Source organism: Salvelinus alpinus, unplaced genomic scaffold (assembly GCF_045679555.1).
Source record: "Salvelinus alpinus unplaced genomic scaffold, SLU_Salpinus.1 scaffold_41, whole genome shotgun sequence".
Taxonomy (NCBI): Eukaryota; Metazoa; Chordata; class Actinopteri; order Salmoniformes; family Salmonidae; genus Salvelinus; species Salvelinus alpinus.
Window position 1 is genome coordinate 1,388,974 of NW_027255982.1, and position 20,301 is coordinate 1,409,274.

At 43.1% G+C, this 20,301-nt stretch overlaps 1 protein-coding gene across 7 annotated transcripts in view; it reads right to left on the bottom strand.

Annotated features, from left to right (window-relative positions):
- Positions 1 to 20,301, bottom strand: part of LOC139567050 (serine/threonine-protein kinase DCLK2-like) — a 118,951-nt gene that overhangs the window by 30,739 nt on the left and 67,911 nt on the right. The window lies entirely within an intron of this gene.

Genomic DNA, 20,301 nt, shown 5'->3' on the forward strand with positions numbered 1-20,301 from the left:
GTGGTTGACTAGATACTGTAGTGGTCAGTAGTGGTTGACTAGATACTGTAGAGGTCAGTAGTGGTTGACTAGATACTGTAGATGTCAGTAATGGTTGACTAGATACTGTAGAGGTCAGTAGTGGTTGACTAGATACTGTAGTGGTCAGTAGTGGTTGACTAGATACTGTAGTGGTTGACTAGATACTGTAGAGGTCAGTAGTGGTTGACTAGATACTGTAGTGGTCAGTAGTGGTTGACTAGATACTGTAGAGGTCAGTAGTGGTTGACTAGATACTGTAGAGGTGAGTAGTGGTTGACTAGATACTGTAGTGGTCAGTAGTGGTTGACTAGATACTGTAGTGGTCAGTAGTGGTTGACTAGATACTGTAGAGGTCAGTAGTGGTTGACTAGATACTGTAGTGGTCAGTAGTAGTTGACTAGATACTGTAGAGGTCAGTAGTGGTTGACTAGATACTGTAGAGGTCAGTAGTGGTTGACTAGATACTGTAGAGGTCAGTAGTGGTTGACTAGATACTGTAGTGGTCAGTAGTGGTTGACTAGATACTGTAGAGGTCAGTAGTGGTTGACTAGATACTGTAGATGTCAGTAGTGGTTGACTAGATACTGTAGAGGTCAGTAGTGGTTGACTAGATACTGTAGTGGTCAGTAGTGGTTGACTAGATACTGTAGATGTCAGTAGTGGTTGACTAGATACTGTAGAGGTCAGTAGTGGTTGACTAGATACTGTAGTGGTCAGTAGTGGTTGACTAGATACTGTAGATGTCAGTAGTGGTTGACTAGATACTGTAGAGGTCAGTAGTGGTTGACTAGATACTGTAGTGGTCAGTAGTGGTTGACTAGATACTGTAGAGGTCAGTAGTGGTTGACTAGATACTGTAGAGGTCAGTAGTGGTTGACTAGATACTGTAGAGGTCAGTAGTGGTTGACTAGATACTGTAGTGGTTGACTAGATACTGTAGAGGTCAGTAGTGGTTGACTAGATACTGTAGTGGTCAGTAGTGGTTGACTAGATACTGTAGAGGTCAGTAGTGGTTGACTAGATACTGTAGATGTCAGTAGTGGTTGACTAGATACTGTAGAGGTCAATAGTGGTTGACTAGATACTGTAGATGTCAGTAGTGGTTGACTAGATACTGTAGAGGTCAGTAGTGGTTGACTAGATACTGTAGTGGTCAGTAGTGGTTGACTAGATACTGTAGAGGTCAGTAGTGGTTGACTAGATACTGTAGAGGTCAGTAGTGGTTGACTAGATACTGTAGAGGTCAGTAGTGGTTGACTAGATACTGTAGTGGTCAGTAGTGGTTGACTAGATACTGTAGAGGTCAGTAGTGGTTGACTAGATACTGTAGAGGTCAGTAGTGGTTGACTAGATACTGTAGTGGTCAGTAGTGGTTGACTAGATACTGTAGATGTCAGTAGTGGTTGACTAGATACTGTAGAGGTCAGTAGTGGTTGACTAGATACTGTAGTGGTCAGTAGTGGTTGACTAGATACTGTAGAGGTCAGTAGTGGTTGACTAGATACTGTAGATGTCAGTAGTGGTTGACTAGATACTGTAGAGGTCAGTAGTGGTTGACTAGATACTGTAGTGGTTGACTAGATACTGTAGAGGTCAGTAGTGGTTGACTAGATACTGTAGTGGTCAGTAGTGGTTGACTAGATACTGTAGAGGTCAGTAGTGGTTGACTAGATACTGTAGAGGTCAGTAGTGGTTGACTAGATACTGTAGAGGTCAGTAGTGGTTGACTAGATACTGTAGAGGTCAGTAGTGGTTGACTAGATACTGTAGAGGTCAGTAGTGGTTGACTAGATACTGTAGTGGTCAGTAGTGGTTGACTAGATACTGTAGAGGTGAGTAGTGGTTGACTAGATACTGTAGAGGTGAGTAGTGGTTGACTAGATACTGTAGTGGTCAGTAGTGGTTGACTAGATACTGTAGAGGTCAGTAGTGGTTGACTAGATACTGTAGTGGTCAGTAGTGGTTGACTAGATACTGTAGAGGTGAGTAGTGGTTGACTAGATACTGTAGTGGTCAGTAGTGGTTGACTAGATACTGTAGAGGTCAGTAGTGGTTGACTAGATACTGTAGAGGTGAGTAGTGGTTGACTAGATACTGTAGTGGTCAGTAGTGGTTGACTAGATACTGTAGTGGTCAGTAGTGGTTGACTAGATACTGTAGAGGTCAGTAGTGGTTGACTAGATACTGTAGAGGTCAGTAGTGGTTGACTAGATACTGTAGTGGTTGACTAGATACTGTAGAGGTCAGTAGTGGTTGACTAGATACTGTAGTGGTCAGTAGTGGTTGACTAGATACTGTAGAGGTTGACTAGATACTGTAGAGGTCAGTAGTGGTTGACTAGATACTGTAGAGGTCAGTAGTGGTTGACTAGATACTGTAGAGGTCAGTAGTGGTTGACTAGATACTGTAGAGGTCAGTAGTGGTTGACTAGATACTGTAGAGGTCAGTAGTGGTTGACTAGATACTGTAGAGGTCAGTAGTGGTTGACTAGATACTGTAGAGGTCAGTAGTGGTTGACTAGATACTGTAGAGGTCAGTAGTGGTTGACTAGATACTGTAGTGGTCAGTAGTGGTTGACTAGATACTGTAGTGGTCAGTAGTGGTTGACTAGATACTGTAGTGGTCAGTAGTGGTTGACTAGATACTGTAGTGGTCAGTAGTGGTTGACTAGATACTGTAGAGGTCAGTAGTGGTTGACTAGATACTGTAGAGGTCAGTAGTGGTTGACTAGATACTGTAGTGGTCAGTAGTGGTTGACTAGATACTGTAGAGGTCAGTAGTGGTTGACTAGATACTGTAGAGGTCAGTAGTGGTTGACTAGATACTGTAGAGGTCAGTAGTGGTTGACTAGATACTGTAGAGGTCAGTAGTGGTTGACTAGATACTGTAGTGGTCAGTAGTGGTTGACTAGATACTGTAGAGGTCAGTAGTGGTTGACTAGATACTGTAGAGGTCAGTAGTGGTTGACTAGATACTGTAGAGGTCAGTAGTGGTTGAATAGATACTGTAGAGGTCAGTAGTGGTTGACTAGATACTGTAGAGGTCAGTAGTGGTTGACTAGATACTGTAGAGGTCAGTAGAGGTTGACTAGATACTGTAGTGGTCAGTAGTGGTTGACTAGATACTGTAGTGGTCAGTAGTGGTTGACTAGATACTGTAGAGGTCAGTAGTGGTTGACTAGATACTGTAGTGGTCAGTAGAGGTTGACTAGATACTGTAGAGGTCAGTAGTGGGTGACTAGATACTGTAGAGGTCAGTAGTGGTTGACTAGATACTGTAGAGGTCAGTAGTGGTTGACTAGATACTGTAGTGGTCAGTAGTGGTTGAATAGATACTGTAGAGGTCAGTAGTGGTTGACTAGATACTGTAGAGGTCAGTAGTGGTTGACTAGATACTGTAGAGGTCAGTAGTGGTTGACTAGATACTGTAGAGGTCAGTAGTGGTTGACTAGATACTGTAGTGGTCAGTAGTGGTTGACTAGATACTGTAGTGGTCAGTAGTGGTTGACTAAATACTGTAGAGGTCAGTAGTGGTTGACTAGATACTGTAGTGGTCAGTAGTGGTTGACTAGATACTGTAGAGGTCAGTAGTGGTTGACTAGATACTGTAGTGGTCAGTAGTGGTTGACTAGATACTGTAGTGGTCAGTAGTGGTTGACTAGATACTGTAGTGGTCAGTAGTGGTTGACTAGATACTGTAGAGGTCAGTAGTGGTTGACTAGATACTGTAGTGGTCAGTAGTGGTTGACTAGATACTGTAGTGGTCAGTAGTGGTTGACTAGATACTGTAGTGGTCAGTAGTGGTTGACTAGATACTGTAGAGGTCAGTAGTGGTTGACTAGATACTGTAGAGGTCAGTAGTGGTTGACTAGATACTGTAGTGGTCAGTAGTGGTTGACTAGATACTGTAGTGGTCAGTAGTGGTTGACTAGATACTGTAGTGGTCAGTAGTGGTTGACTTGATACTGTAGAGGTCAGTAGTGGTTGACTAGATACTGTAGAGGTCAGTAGTGGTTGACTAGATACTGTAGTGGTCAGTAGTGGTTGACTAGATACTGTAGTGGTCAGTAGTGGTTGACTAGATACTGTAGAGGTCAGTAGTGGTTGACTAGATACTGTAGTGGTCAGTAGTGGTTGACTAGATACTGTAGTGGTCAGTAGTGGTTGACTAGATACTGTAGTGGTCAGTAGTGGTTGACTAGATACTGTAGTGGTCAGTAGTGGTTGACTAGATACTGTAGAGGTCAGTAGTGGTTGACTAGATACTGTAGAGGTCAGTAGTGGTTGACTAGATACTGTAGTGGTCAGTAGTGGTTGACTAGATACTGTAGTGGTCAGTAGTGGTTGACTTGATACTGTAGAGGTCAGTAGTGGTTGACTAGATACTGTAGAGGTCAGTAGTGGTTGACTAGATACTGTAGTGGTCAGTAGTGGTTGACTAGATACTGTAGTGGTTGACTAGATACTGTAGAGGTCAGTAGTGGTTGACTAGATACTGTAGAGGTCAGTAGTGGTTGACTAGATACTGTAGTGGTCAGTAGTGGTTGACTAGATACTGTAGTGGTTGACTAGATACTGTAGAGGTCAGTAGTGGTTGACTAGATACTGTAGAGGTCAGTAGTGGTTGACTAGATACTGTAGAGGTCAGTAGTGGTTGACTAGATACTGTAGTGGTTGACTAGATACTGTAGAGGTCAGTAGTGGTTGACTAGATACTGTAGAGGTCAGTAGTGGTTGACTAGATACTGTAGTGGTTGACTAGATACTGTAGAGGTCAGTAGTGGTTGACTAGATACTGTAGTGGTCAGTAGTGGTTGACTAGATACTGTAGTGGTCAGTAGTGGTTGACTAGATACTGTAGAGGTCAGTAGTGGTTGACTAGATACTGTAGTGGTTGACTAGATACTGTAGAGGTCAGTAGTGGTTGACTAGATACTGTAGTGGTTGACTAGATACTGTAGTGGTTGACTAGATACTGTAGAGGTCAGTAGTGGTTGACTAGATACTGTAGTGGTCAGTAGTGGTTGACTAGATACCGTAGAGGTCAGTAGTGGTTGACTAGATACTGTAGAGGTCAGTAGTGGTTGACTAGATACTGTAGTGGTCAGTAGTGGTTGACTAGATACTGTAGTGGTCAGTAGTGGTTGACTAGATACTGTAGAGGTCAGTAGTGGTTGACTAGATACTGTAGAGGTCAGTAGTGGTTGACTAGATACTGTAGTGGTCAGTAGTGGTTGACTAGATACTGTAGTGGTCAGTAGTGGTTGACTAGATACTGTAGTGGTCAGTAGTGGTTGACTAGATACTGTAGTGGTCAGTAGTGGTTGACTAGATACTGTAGAGGTCAGTAGTGGTTGACTAGATACTGTAGCGGTCAGTAGTGGTTGACTAGATACTGTAGCGGTCAGTAGTGGTTGACTAGATACTGTAGCGGTCAGTAGTGGTTGACTAGATACTGTAGAGGTCAGTAGTGGTTGACTAGATACTGTAGAGGTCAGTAGTGGTTGACTAGATACTGTAGAGGTCAGTAGTGGTTGACTAGATACTGTAGCGGTCAGTAGTGGTTGACTAGATACTGTAGTGGTTGACTAGATACTGTAGAGATCAGTAGTGGTTGACTAGATACTGTAGTGGTCGGTAGTGGTTGACTAGATACTGTAGAGGTCAGTAGAGGTTGACTAGATACTGTAGTGGTCAGTAGTGGTTGACTAGATACTGTAGTGGTCAGTAGTGGTTGACTAGATACTGTAGAGGTCAGTAGTGGTTGACTAGATACTGTAGAGGTCAGTAGTGGTTGACTAGATACTGTAGAGGTCAGTAGTGGTTGACTAGATACTGTAGAGGTCAGTAGTGGTTGACTAGATACTGTAGCGGTCAGTAGTGGTTGACTAGATAATGTAGAGGTCAGTAGTGGTTGACTAGATACTGTAGTGGTCAGTAGTGGTTGAATAGATACTGTACTGGTCAGTAGTGGTTGACTAGATACTGTAGTGGTCAGTAGTGGTTGACTAGATACTGTAGAGGTCAGTAGTGGTTGACTAGATACTGTAGAGGTCAGTAGTGGTTGACTAGATACTGTAGAGGTCAGTAGTGGTTGACTAGATACTGTAGTGGTCAGTAGTGGTTGACTAGATACTGTAGTGGTCAGTAGTGGTTGACTAGATACTGTAGTGGTCAGTAGTGGTTGACTTGATACTGTAGAGGTCAGTAGTGGTTGACTAGATACTGTAGTGGTCAGTAGTGGTTGACTAGATACTGTAGTGGTCAGTAGTGGTTGACTAGATACTGTAGAGGTCAGTAGTGGTTGACTAGATACTGTAGTGGTCAGTAGAGGTTGACTAGATACTGTAGTGGTCAGTAGTGGTTGACTAGATACTGTAGTGGTCAGTAGTGGTTGACTAGATACTGTAGTGGTCAGTAGTGGTTGACTAGATACTGTAGTGGTCAGTAGTGGTTGACTAGATACTGTAGAGGTCAGTAGTGGTTGACTAGATACGGTAGAGGTCAGTAGTGGTTGACTAGATACTGTAGTGGTCAGTAGTGGTTGACTAGATACTGTAGTGGTCAGTAGTGGTTGACTAGATACTGTAGAGGTCAGTAGTGGTTGACTAGATACTGTAGAGGTCAGTAGTGGTTGACTAGATACTGTAGTGGTCAGCAGTGGTTGACTAGATACTGTAGAGGTCAGTAGTGGTTGACTAGATACTGTAGAGGTCAGTAGTGGTTGACTAGATACTGTAGAGGTCAGTAGTGGTTGACTAGATACTGTAGTGGTTGACTAGATACTGTAGAGGTCAGTAGTGGTTGACTAGATACTGTAGAGGTCAGTAGTGGTTGACTAGATACTGTAGTGGTCAGTAGTGGTTGACTAGATACTGTAGTGGTTGACTAGATACTGTAGAGGTCAGTAGTGGTTGACTAGATACTGTAGAGGTCAGTAGTGGTTGACAAGATACTGTAGAGGTCAGTAGTGGTTGACTAGATACTGTAGTGGTTGACTAGATACTGTAGAGGTCAGTAGTGGTTGACTAGATACTGTAGTGGTCAGTAGTGGTTGACTAGATACTGTAGTGGTTGACTAGATACTGTAGAGGTCAGTAGTGGTTGACTAGATACTGTAGTGGTCAGTAGTGGTTGACTACATACTGTAGTGGTCAGTAGTGGTTGACTACATACTGTAGAGGTCAGTAGTGGTTGACTAGATACTGTAGTGGTTGACTAGATACTGTAGAGGTCAGTAGTGGTTGACTAGATACTGTAGTGGTTGACTAGATACTGTAGTGGTTGACTAGATACTGTAGAGGTCAGTAGTGGTTGACTAGATACCGTAGTGGTCAGTAGTGGTTGACTAGATACCGTAGAGGTCAGTAGTGGTTGACTAGATACTGTAGAGGTCAGTAGTGGTTGACTAGATACTGTAGTGGTCAGTAGTGGTTGACTAGATACTGTAGTGGTCAGTAGTGGTTGACTAGATACTGTAGAGGTCAGTAGTGGTTGACTAGATACTGTAGAGGTCAGTAGTGGTTGACTAGATACTGTAGTGGTCAGTAGTGGTTGACTAGATACTGTAGAGATCAGTAGTGGTTGACTAGATACTGTAGTGGTCAGTAGTGGTTGACTAGATACTGTAGAGGTCAGTAGTGGTTGACTAGATACTGTAGAGGTCAGTAGTGGTTGACTAGATACTGTAGCGGTCAGTAGTGGTTGACTAGATACTGTAGCGGTCAGTAGTGGTTGACTAGATACTGTAGAGGTCAGTAGTGGTTGACTAGATACTGTAGAGGTCAGTAGTGGTTGACTAGATACTGTAGAGGTCAGTAGTGGTTGACTAGATACTGTAGCGGTCAGTAGTGGTTGACTAGATACTGTAGTGGTTGACTAGATACTGTAGAGATCAGTAGTGGTTGACTAGATACTGTAGTGGTCGGTAGTGGTTGACTAGATACTGTAGAGGTCAGTAGAGGTTGACTAGATACTGTAGTGGTCAGTAGTGGTTGACTAGATACTGTAGTGGTCAGTAGTGGTTGACTAGATACTGTAGAGGTCAGTAGTGGTTGACTAGATACTGTAGAGGTCAGTAGTGGTTGACTAGATACTGTAGAGGTCAGTAGTGGTTGACTAGATACTGTAGAGGTCAGTAGTGGTTGACTAGATACTGTAGAGGTCAGTAGTGGTTGACTAGATACTGTAGCGGTCAGTAGTGGTTGACTAGATAATGTAGAGGTCAGTAGTGGTTGACTAGATACTGTAGTGGTCAGTAGTGGTTGAATAGATACTGTACTGGTCAGTAGTGGTTGACTAGATACTGTAGTGGTCAGTAGTGGTTGACTAGATACTGTAGAGGTCAGTAGTGGTTGACTAGATACTGTAGTGGTCAGTAGAGATTGACTAGATACTGTAGTGGTCAGTAGTGGTTGACTAGATACTGTAGAGATCAGTAGTGGTTGACTAGATACTGTAGTGGTCAGTAGTGGTTGACTAGATACTGTAGAGGTCAGTAGTGGTTGACTAGATACTGTAGAGGTCAGTAGTGGTTGACTAGATACTGTAGCGGTCAGTAGTGGTTGACTAGATACTGTAGCGGTCAGTAGTGGTTGACTAGATACTGTAGAGGTCAGTAGTGGTTGACTAGATACTGTAGAGGTCAGTAGTGGTTGACTAGATACTGTAGAGGTCAGTAGTGGTTGACTAGATACTGTAGCGGTCAGTAGTGGTTGACTAGATACTGTAGTGGTTGACTAGATACTGTAGAGATCAGTAGTGGTTGACTAGATACTGTAGTGGTCGGTAGTGGTTGACTAGATACTGTAGAGGTCAGTAGAGGTTGACTAGATACTGTAGTGGTCAGTAGTGGTTGACTAGATACTGTAGTGGTCAGTAGTGGTTGACTAGATACTGTAGAGGTCAGTAGTGGTTGACTAGATACTGTAGAGGTCAGTAGTGGTTGACTAGATACTGTAGAGGTCAGTAGTGGTTGACTAGATACTGTAGCGGTCAGTAGTGGTTGACTAGATAATGTAGAGGTCAGTAGTGGTTGACTAGATACTGTAGTGGTCAGTAGTGGTTGAATAGATACTGTACTGGTCAGTAGTGGTTGACTAGATACTGTAGTGGTCAGTAGTGGTTGACTAGATACTGTAGAGGTCAGTAGTGGTTGACTAGATACTGTAGTGGTCAGTAGAGATTGACTAGATACTGTAGAGGTCAATAGTGGTTGACTAGATACTGTAGTGGTCAGTAGTGGTTGACTAGATACTGTAGAGATCAGTAGTGGTTGACTAGATACTGTAGTGGTCAGTAGTGGTTGAATAGATACTGTAGAGGTCAGTAGTGGTTGACTAGATACTGTAGTGGTCAGTAGTGGTTGACTAGATACTGTAGAGGTCAGTAGTGGTTGACTAGATACTGTAGTGGTCAGTAGAGGTTGACTAGATACTGTAGAGATCAGTAGTGGTTGACTAGATACTGTAGTGGTCAGTAGTGGTTGACTAGATACTGTAGTGGTCAGTAGTGGTTGACTAGATACTGTAGAGGTCAGTAGTGGTTGACTAGATACTGTAGTGGTCAGTAGAGGTTGACTAGATACTGTAGTGGTCAGTAGTGGTTGACTAGATACTGTAGTGGTCAGTAGTGGTTGACTAGATACTGTAGTGGTCAGTAGTGGTTGACTAGATACTGTAGTGGTCAGTAGTGGTTGACTAGATACTGTAGAGGTCAGTAGTGGTTGACTAGATACGGTAGAGGTCAGTAGTGGTTGACTAGATACTGTAGTGGTCAGTAGTGGTTGACTAGATACTGTAGTGGTCAGTAGTGGTTGACTAGATACTGTAGAGGTCAGTAGTGGTTGACTAGATACTGTAGAGGTCAGTAGTGGTTGACTAGATACTGTAGTGGTCAGTAGTGGTTGACTAGATACTGTAGAGGTCAGTAGTGGTTGACTAGATACTGTAGTGGTCAGTAGTGGTTGACTAGATACTGTAGTGGTCAGTAGTGGTTGACTAGATACTGTAGAGGTCAGTAGAGGTTGACTAGATACTGTAGTGGTCAGTAGTGGTTGACTAGATACTGTAGTGGTTGACTAGATACTGTAGAGATCAGTAGTGGTTGACTAGATACTGTAGTGGTCAGTAGTTGTTGACTAGATACTGTAGAGGTCAGTAGTGGTTGACGAGATACTGTAGTGGTCAGCAGTGGTTGACTAGATACTGTAGAGGTCAGTAGTGGTTGACTAGATACTGTAGTGGTCAGTAGTGGTTGACTAGATACTGTAGTGGTCAGTAGTGGTTGACTAGATACTGTAGAGGTCAGTAGTGGTTGAATAGATACTGTAGAGGTCAGTAGTGGTTGACTAGATACCGTAGTTGTCAGTAGTGGTTGAATAGATACTGTAGTGGTTGACTAGATACTGTAGAGGTCAGTAGTGGTTGACTAGATACTGTAGAGGTCAGTAGTGGTTGACTAGATACTGTAGTGGTCAGTAGTGGTTGACTAGATACTGTAGTGGTCAGTAGTGGTTGACTAGATACTGTAGAGGTCAGTAGTGGTTGACTAGATACTGTAGTGGTCAGTAGTGGTTGACTAGATACTGTAGAGGTCAGTAGTGGTTGACTAGATACTGTAGTGGTCAGTAGTGGTTGACTAGATACTGTAGAGGTCAGTAGTGGTTGACTAGATACTGTAGTGGTCAGTAGAGGTTGACTAGATACTGTAGTGGTCAGTAGTGGTTGACTAGATACTGTAGTGGTCAGTAGTGGTTGACTAGATACTGTAGAGGTCAGTAGTGGTTGACTAGATACTGTAGTGGTCAGTAGAGGTTGACTAGATACTGTAGAGGTCAGTAGTGGTTGACTAGATACTGTAGTGGTCAGTAGTGGTTGACTAGATACTGTAGTGGTCAGTAGTGGTTGACTAGATACTGTAGAGGTCAGTAGTGGTTGACTAGATACTGTAGTGGTCAGTAGAGGTTGACTAGATACTGTAGTGGTCAGTAGTGGTTGACTAGATACTGTAGTGGTCAGTAGTGGTTGACTAGATACTGTAGAGGTCAGTAGTGGTTGACTAGATACGGTAGAGGTCAGTAGTGGTTGACTAGATACTGTAGTGGTCAGTAGTGGTTGACTAGATAATGTAGTGGTCAGTAGTGGTTGACTAGATACTGTAGAGGTCAGTAGTGGTTGACTAGATACTGTAGAGGTCAGTAGTGGTTGACTAGATACTGTAGTGGTCAGTAGTGGTTGACTAGATACTGTAGAGGTCAGTAGTGGTTGACTAGATACTGTAGAGGTCAGTAGTGGTTGACTAGATACTGTAGAGGTCAGTAGTGGTTGACTAGATACTGTAGTGGTTGACTAGATACTGTAGACGTCAGTAGTGGTTGACTAGATACTGTAGAGGTCAGTAGTGGTTGACTAGATACTGTAGAGGTCAGTAGTGGTTGACTAGATACTGTAGTGGTTGACTAGATACTGTAGAGGTCAGTAGTGGTTGACTAGATACTGTAGAGGTCAGTAGTGGTTGACTAGATACTGTAGTGGTTGACTAGATACTGTAGAGGTCAGTAGTGGTTGACTAGATACTGTAGTGGTCAGTAGTGGTTGACTAGATACTGTAGAGGTCAGTAGTGGTTGACTAGATACTGTAGAGGTCAGTAGTGGTTGACTAGATACTGTAGAGGTCAGTAGTGGTTGACTAGATACTGTAGTGGTCAGTAGTGGTTGACTAGATACTGTAGTGGTCAGTAGTGGTTGACTAGATACTGTAGTGGTCAGTAGTGGTTGACTAGATACTGTAGAGGTCAGTAGTGGTTGACTAGATACTGTAGTGGTCAGTAGTGGTTGACTAGATACTGTAGAGGTCAGTAGTGGTTGACTAGATACTGTAGAGGTCAGTAGTGGTTGACTAGATACTGTAGAGGTCAGTAGTGGTTGACTAGATACTGTAGTGGTTGACTAGATACTGTAGAGGTCAGTAGTGGTTGACTAGATACTGTAGAGGTCAGTAGTGGTTGACTAGATACTGTAGAGGTCAGTAGTGGTTGACTAGATACTGTAGTGGTTGACTAGATACTGTAGAGGTCAGTAGTGGTTGACTAGATACTGTAGAGGTCAGTAGTGGTTGACTAGATACTGTAGTGGTTGACTAGATACTGTAGAGGTCAGTAGTGGTTGACTAGATACTGTAGTGGTCAGTAGTGGTTGACTAGATACTGTAGTGGTCAGTAGTGGTTGACTAGATACTGTAGAGGTCAGTAGTGGTTGACTAGATACTGTAGTGGTTGACTAGATACTGTAGAGGTCAGTAGTGGTTGACTAGATACTGTAGTGGTTGACTAGATACTGTAGTGGTTGACTAGATACTGTAGAGGTCAGTAGTGGTTGACTAGATACTGTAGTGGTCAGTAGTGGTTGACTAGATACCGTAGAGGTCAGTAGTGGTTGACTAGATACTGTAGAGGTCAGTAGTGGTTGACTAGATACTGTAGTGGTCAGTAGTGGTTGACTAGATACTGTAGTGGTCAGTAGTGGTTGACTAGATACTGTAGAGGTCAGTAGTGGTTGACTAGATACTGTAGAGGTCAGTAGTGGTTGACTAGATACTGTAGTGGTCAGTAGTGGTTGACTAGATACTGTAGAGATCAGTAGTGGTTGACTAGATACTGTAGTGGTCAGTAGTGGTTGACTAGATACTGTAGAGGTCAGTAGTGGTTGACTAGATACTGTAGCGGTCAGTAGTGGTTGACTAGATACTGTAGCGGTCAGTAGTGGTTGACTAGATACTGTAGAGGTCAGTAGTGGTTGACTAGATACTGTAGAGGTCAGTAGTGGTTGACTAGATACTGTAGAGGTCAGTAGTGGTTGACTAGATACTGTAGCGGTCAGTAGTGGTTGACTAGATACTGTAGTGGTTGACTAGATACTGTAGAGGTCAGTAGTGGTTGACTAGATACTGTAGAGGTCAGTAGTGGTTGACTAGATACTGTAGTGGTTGACTAGATACTGTAGAGGTCAGTAGTGGTTGACTAGATACTGTAGAGGTCAGTAGTGGTTGACTAGATACTGTAGTGGTTGACTAGATACTGTAGAGGTCAGTAGTGGTTGACTAGATACTGTAGTGGTCAGTAGTGGTTGACTAGATACTGTAGTGGTCAGTAGTGGTTGACTAGATACTGTAGAGGTCAGTAGTGGTTGACTAGATACTGTAGTGGTTGACTAGATACTGTAGTGGTTGACTAGATACTGTAGAGGTCAGTAGTGGTTGACTAGATACTGTAGTGGTCAGTAGTGGTTGACTAGATTCCGTAGAGGTCAGTAGTGGTTGACTAGATACTGTAGAGGTCAGTAGTGGTTGACTAGATACTGTAGTGGTCAGTAGTGGTTGACTAGATACTGTAGTGGTCAGTAGTGGTTGACTAGATACTGTAGAGGTCAGTAGTGGTTGACTAGATACTGTAGAGGTCAGTAGTGGTTGACTAGATACTGTAGTGGTCAGTAGTGGTTGACTAGATACTGTAGAGATCAGTAGTGGTTGACTAGATACTGTAGTGGTCAGTAGTGGTTGACTAGATACTGTAGAGGTCAGTAGTGGTTGACTAGATACTGTAGCGGTCAGTAGTGGTTGACTAGATACTGTAGCGGTCAGTAGTGGTTGACTAGATACTGTAGAGGTCAGTAGTGGTTGACTAGATACTGTAGAGGTCAGTAGTGGTTGACTAGATACTGTAGAGGTCAGTAGTGGTTGACTAGATACTGTAGCGGGCAGTAGTGGTTGACTAGATACTGTAGTGGTTGACTAGATACTGTAGAGATCAGTAGTGGTTGACTAGATACTGTAGTGGTCGGTAGTGGTTGACTAGATACTGTAGAGGTCAGTAGAGGTTGACTAGATACTGTAGTCGTCAGTAGTGGTTGACTAGATACTGTAGTGGTCAGTAGTGGTTGACTAGATACTGTAGTGGTCAGTAGTGGTTGACTAGATACTGTAGAGGTCAGTAGTGGTTGACTAGATACTGTAGAGGTCAGTAGTGGTTGACTAGATACTGTAGAGGTCAGTAGTGGTTGACTAGATACTGTAGAGGTCAGTAGTGGTTGAATAGATACTGTACTGGTCAGTAGTGGTTGACTAGATACTGTAGTGGTCAGTAGTGGTTGACTAGATACTGTAGAGGTCAGTAGTGGTTGACTAGATACTGTAGTGGTCAGTAGAGATTGACTAGATACTGTAGAGGTCAATAGTGGTTGACTAGATACTGTAGTGGTCAGTAGTGGTTGACTAGATACTGTAGAGATCAGTAGTGGTTGACTAGATACTGTAGAGGTCAGTAGAGGTTGACTAGATACTGTAGAGGTCAGTAGAGGTTGACTAGATACTGTAGAGGTCAGTAGAGGTTGACTAGATACTGTAGTGGTCAGTAGTGGTTGACTAGATACTGTAGAGGTCAGTAGTGGTTGACTAGATACTGTAGAGGTCAGTAGAGGTTGACTAGATACTGTAGAGGTCAGTAGTGGTTGACTAGATACTGTAGAGGTCAGTAGAGGTTGACTAGATACTGTAGAGGTCAGTAGTGGTTGACTAGATACTGTAGAGGTCAGTAGTGGTTGACTAGATACTGTAGTAGTCAGTAGTGGTTGACTAGATACTGTAGAGGTCAGTAGTGGTTGACTAGATACTGTAGAGGTCAGTAGTGGTTGACTAGATACTGTAGAGGTGAGTAGTGGTTGACTAGATACTGTAGAGGTCAGTAGTGGTTGACTAGATACTGTAGTGGTCAGTAGTGGTTGACTAGATACTGTAGAGGTCAGTAGTGGTTGACTAGATACTGTAGAGGTCAGTAGTGGTTGACTAGATACTGTAGTGGTTGACTAGATACTGTAGAGGTCAGTAGTGGTTGACTAGATACTGTAGAGGTCAGTAGTGGTTGACTAGATACTGTAGTGGTTGAATAGATACTGTAGAGGTCAGTAGTGGTTGACTAGATACTGTAGTGGTCAGTAGTGGTTGACTAGATACTGTAGAGGTCAGTAGTGGTTGACTAGATACTGTAGAGGTCAGTAGTGGTTGACTAGATACTGTAGTGGTTGACTAGATACTGTAGAGGTCAGTAGTGGTTGACTAGATACTGTAGAGGTCAGTAGTGATTGACTAGATACTGTAGTGGTCAGTAGTGGTTGACTAGATACTGTAGTGGTTGACTAGATACTGTAGAGGTCAGTAGTGGTTGACTAGATACTGTAGAGGTCAGTAGTGGTTGACTAGATACTGTAGTGGTTGACTAGATACTGTAGAGGTCAGTAGTGGTTGACTAGATACTGTAGTGGTCAGTAGTGGTTGACTAGATACTGTAGAGGTCAGTAGTGGTTGACTAGATACTGTAGAGGTCAGTAGTGGTTGACTAGATACTGTAGAGGTCAGTAGTGGTTGACTAGATACTGTAGTGGTCAGTAGTGGTTGACTAGATACTGTAGTGGTCAGTAGTGGTTGACTAGATACTGTAGTGGTCAGTAGTGGTTGACTAGATACTGTAGAGGTCAGTAGTGGTTGACTAGATACTGTAGTGGTTGACTAGATACTGTAGAGGTCAGTAGTGGTTGACTAGATACTGTAGTGGTCAGTAGTGGTTGACTAGATACTGTAGTGGTCAGTAGTGGTTGACTAGATACTGTAGAGGTCAGTAGTGGTTGACTAGATACTGTAGTGGTTGACTAGATACTGTAGAGGTCAGTAGTGGTTGACTAGATACTGTAGTGGTTGACTAGATACTGTAGTGGTTGACTAGATACTGTAGAGGTCAGTAGTGGTTGACTAGATACTGTAGTGGTCAGTAGTGGTTGACTAGATACCGTAGAGGTCAGTAGTGGTTGACTAGATACTGTAGAGGTCAGTAGTGGTTGACTAGATACTGTAGTGGTCAGTAGTGGTTGACTAGATACTGTAGTGGTCAGTAGTGGTTGACTAGATACTGTAGAGGTCAGTAGTGGTTGACTAGATACTGTAGAGGTCAGTAGTGGTTGACTAGATACTGTAGTGGTCAGTAGTGGTTGACTAGATACTGTAGAGATCAGTAGTGGTTGACTAGATACTGTAGTGGTCAGTAGTGGTTGACTAGATACTGTAGAGGTCAGTAGTGGTTGACTAGATACTGTAGCGGTCAGTAGTGGTTGACTAGATACTGTAGCGGTCAGTAGTGGTTGACTAGATACTGTAGAGGTCAGTAGTGGTTGACTAGATACTGTAGAGGTCAGTAGTGGTTGACTAGATACTGTAGAGGTCAGTAGTGGTTGAATAGATACTGTACTGGTCAGTAGTGGTTGACTAGATACTGTAGTGGTCAGTAGTGGTTGACTAGATACTGTAGAGGTCAGTAGTGGTTGACTAGATACTGTAGTGGTCAGTAGTGGTTGACTAGATACTGTAGTGGTCAGTAGAGATTGACTAGATACTGTAGAGGTCAATAGTGGTTGACTAGATACTGTAGTGGTCAGTAGTGGTTGACTAGATACTGTAGAGATCAGTAGTGGTTGACTAGATACTGTAGAGGTCAGTAGAGGTTGACTAGATACTGTAGAGGTCAGTAGAGGTTGACTAGATACTGTAGAGGTCAGTAGAGGTTGACTAGATACTGTAGTGGTCAGTAGTGGTTGACTAGATACTGTAGAGGTCAGTAGTGGTTGACTAGATACTGTAGAGGTCAGTAGAGGTTGACTAGATACTGTAGAGGTCAGTAGTGGTTGACTAGATACTGTAGAGGTCAGTAGAGGTTGACTAGATACTGTAGAGGTCAGTAGTGGTTGACTAGATACTGTAGAGGTCAGTAGTGGTTGACTAGATACTGTAGTAGTCAGTAGTGGTTGACTAGATACTGTAGAGGTGAGTAGTGGTTGACTAGATACTGTAGAGGTCAGTAGTGGTTGACTAGATACTGTAGAGGTGAGTAGTGGTTGACTAGATACTGTAGAGGTCAGTAGTGGTTGACTAGATACTGTAGTGGTCAGTAGTGGTTGACTAGATACTGTAGAGGTCAGTAGTGGTTGACTAGATACTGTAGAGGTCAGTAGTGGTTGACTAGATACTGTAGTGGTTGACTAGATACTGTAGAGGTCAGTAGTGGTTGACTAGATACTGTAGCGGTCAGTAGTGGTTGACTAGATACTGTAGCGGTCAGTAGTGGTTGACTAGATACTGTAGAGGTCAGTAGTGGTTGACTAGATACTGTAGAGGTCAGTAGTGGTTGACTAGATACTGTAGTGGTTGAATAGATACTGTAGAGGTCAGTAGTGGTTGACTAGATACTGTAGTGGTCAGTAGTGGTTGACTAGATACTGTAGAGGTCAGTAGTGGTTGACTAGATACTGTAGAGGTCAGTAGTGGTTGACTAGATACTGTAGTGGTTGACTAGATACTGTAGAGGTCAGTAGTGGTTGACTAGATACTGTAGAGGTCAGTAGTGATTGACTAGATACTGTAGTGGTCAGTAGTGGTTGACTAGATACTGTAGTGGTTGACTAGATACTGTAGAGGTCAGTAGTGGTTGACTAGATACTGTAGAGGTCAGTAGTGGTTGACTAGATACTGTAGTGGTTGACTAGATACTGTAGAGGTCAGTAGTGGTTGACTAGATACTGTAGTGGTCAGTAGTGGTTGACTAGATACTGTAGAGGTCAGTAGTGGTTGACTAGATACTGTAGAGGTCAGTAGTGGTTGACTAGATACTGTAGAGGTCAGTAGTGGTTGACTAGATACTGTAGTGGTCAGTAGTGGTTGACTAGATACTGTAGTGGTCAGTAGTGGTTGACTAGATACTGTAGTGGTCAGTAGTGGTTGACTAGATACTGTAGAGGTCAGTAGTGGTTGACTAGATACTGTAGTGGTCAGTAGTGGTTGACTAGATACTGTAGAGGTCAGTAGTGGTTGACTAGATACTGTAGAGGTCAGTAGTGGTTGACTAGATACTGTAGAGGTCAGTAGTGGTTGACTAGATACTGTAGTGGTTGACTAGATACTGTAGAGGTCAGTAGTGGTTGACTAGATACTGTAGAGGTCAGTAGTGGTTGACTAGATACTGTAGAGGTCAGTAGTGGTTGACTAGATACTGTAGTGGTTGACTAGATACTGTAGAGGTCAGTAGTGGTTGACTAGATACTGTAGAGGTCAGTAGTGGTTGACTAGATACTGTAGTGGTTGACTAGATACTGTAGAGGTCAGTAGTGGTTGACTAGATACTGTAGTGGTCAGTAGTGGTTGACTAGATACTGTAGAGGTCAGTAGTGGTTGACTAGATACTGTAGTGGTTGACTAGATACTGTAGAGGTCAGTAGTGGTTGACTAGATACTGTAGTGGTTGACTAGATACTGTAGTGGTTGACTAGATACTGTAGAGGTCAGTAGTGGTTGACTAGATACTGTAGTGGTCAGTAGTGGTTGACTAGATACCGTAGAGGTCAGTAGTGGTTGACTAGATACTGTAGAGGTCAGTAGTGGTTGACTAGATACTGTAGTGGTCAGTAGTGGTTGACTAGATACTGTAGAGGTCAGTAGTGGTTGACTAGATACTGTAGAGGTCAGTAGTGGTTGACTAGATACTGTAGAGGTCAGTAGTGGTTGACTAGATACTGTAGTGGTCAGTAGTGGTTGACTAGATACTGTAGTGGTCAGTAGTGGTTGACTAGATACTGTAGTGGTCAGTAGTGGTTGACTAGATACTGTAGAGGTCAGTAGTGGTTGACTAGATACTGTAGAGGTCAGTAGTGGTTGACTAGATACTGTAGCGGTCAGTAGTGGTTGACTAGATACTGTAGAGGTCAGTAGTGGTTGACTAGATACTGTAGAGGTCAGTAGTGGTTGACTAGATACTGTAGAGGTCAGTAGTGGTTGACTAGATACTGTAGAGGTCAGTAGTGGTTGACTAGATACTGTAGCGGTCAGTAGTGGTTGACTAGATACTGTAGTGGTTGACTAGATACTGTAGAGGTCAGTAGTGGTTGACTAGATACTGTAGAGGTCAGTAGTGGTTGACTAGATACTGTAGTGGTTGACTAGATACTGTAGAGGTCAGTAGTGGTTGACTAGATACTGTAGAGGTCAGTAGTGGTTGACTAGATACTGTAGTGGTTGACTAGATACTGTAGAGGTCAGTAGTGGTTGACTAGATACTGTAGTGGTCAGTAGTGGTTGACTAGATACTGTAGTGGTCAGTAGTGGTTGACTAGATACTGTAGAGGTCAGTAGTGGTTGACTAGATACTGTAGTGGTTGACTAGATACTGTAGAGGTCAGTAGTGGTTGACTAGATACTGTAGTGGTTGACTAGATACTGTAGTGGTTGACTAGATACTGTAGAGGTCAGTAGTGGTTGACTAGATACTGTAGTGGTCAGTAGTGGTTGACTAGATACCGTAGAGGTCAGTAGTGGTTGACTAGATACTGTAGAGGTCAGTAGTGGTTGACTAGATACTGTAGTGGTCAGTAGTGGTTGACTAGATACCGTAGAGGTCAGTAGTGGTTGACTAGATACTGTAGAGGTCAGTAGTGGTTGACTAGATACTGTAGTGGTCAGTAGTGGTTGACTAGATACTGTAGTGGTCAGTAGTGGTTGACTAGATACTGTAGAGATCAGTAGTGGTTGACTAGATACTGTAGTGGTCAGTAGTGGTTGACTAGATACTGTAGTGGTCAGTAGTGGTTGACTAGATACTGTAGAGGTCAGTAGTGGTTGACTAGATACTGTAGCGGTCAGTAGTGGTTGACTAGATACTGTAGCGGTCAGTAGTGGTTGACTAGATACTGTAGAGGTCAGTAGTGGTTGACTAGATACTGTAGAGGTCAGTAGTGGTTGACTAGATACTGTAGAGGTCAGTAGTGGTTGACTAGATACTGTAGCGGTCAGTAGTGGTTGACTAGATACTGTAGTGGTTGACTAGATACTGTAGAGATCAGTAGTGGTTGACTAGATACTGTAGTGGTCGGTAGTGGTTGACTAGATACTGTAGAGGTCAGTAGAGGTTGACTAGATACTGTAGTGGTCAGTAGTGGTTGACTAGATACTGTAGTGGTCAGTAGTGGTTGACTAGATACTGTAGTGGTCAGTAGTGGTTGACTAGATACTGTAGAGGTCAGTAGTGGTTGACTAGATACTGTAGAGGTCAGTAGTGGTTGACTAGATACTGTAGAGGTCAGTAGTGGTTGACTAGATACTGTAGAGGTCAGTAGTGGTTGACTAGATACTGTAGAGGTCAGTAGTGGTTGAATAGATACTGTAGAGGTCAGTAGTGGTTGAATAGATACTGTAC